This window comes from Penaeus monodon, chromosome 33, assembly GCF_015228065.2.
Source record: "Penaeus monodon isolate SGIC_2016 chromosome 33, NSTDA_Pmon_1, whole genome shotgun sequence".
NCBI classification, from domain to species: Eukaryota; Metazoa; Arthropoda; class Malacostraca; order Decapoda; family Penaeidae; genus Penaeus; species Penaeus monodon.
Window position 1 is genome coordinate 30,364,917 of NC_051418.1, and position 702 is coordinate 30,365,618.

The 702-nt window shown below is 31.2% G+C and overlaps 1 protein-coding gene across 2 annotated transcripts in view; it reads right to left on the reverse strand.

Moving 5' to 3' along the window:
• The window catches only part of LOC119594363 (neprilysin-1-like), a gene marked incomplete in the record, with an annotated part of 114,752 nt that overhangs the window by 47,466 nt on the left and 66,584 nt on the right, over positions 1–702 (reverse strand).

The window sequence follows — 702 nt, forward strand, 5'->3', positions numbered from 1 at the left end:
CGTGCCCAAGACTAGGCAAAATAAAACCTGCCGCATCAAGAATTTTAGAATTGTTAGTTTAGTAGAAGGTAAACAGGGAAGAACAGATATAAAACCATTAGAAAGTTATTTATGTGATTGAATTCTTCCACGAGTTTTTTCAATGAATTGTTAAATTCACCACATTTATTTCAATAACAGAGAATAAACTTAAGATGGAAAATTGAAGGAAAATATGATTTTATTTCCGATATGAAAGTTGATTATATTTTTTGCAATGAACTTTACTTTTATCATTAATATAATAGTGGAAATTTTTACTGCCATTATTAATATCTGCCATTACACTTCTTTCAGGGTATAATCATCCGAACAGCTGCACGCCAAAGTTATGAATGCTAAATTAATTATCGCCCAATGATTTTTGGATACATATAATAACAATCGAGTACTTGTCAAAGCTGCTATAACATTTTCAAACATCGAGTGCGTTCTATTATTCACTCTGTTTTACTGTATCATACAAGAAAACATTCAGTCTTTTTATATATTAAATTAACCCTGCGCCGGGAACATGCACTATAGTTTAGTTTTGCGAATTTTGTTTTGTTCAGTTGCCAATTCGTCAATTAGTAGGCACTATTCGACATCCTCTGGGTTTCCCAGTCCTTGAATTTTTGGCTTTTTTTCTTATGCTTTTGATATCGATATTATCATCATTGT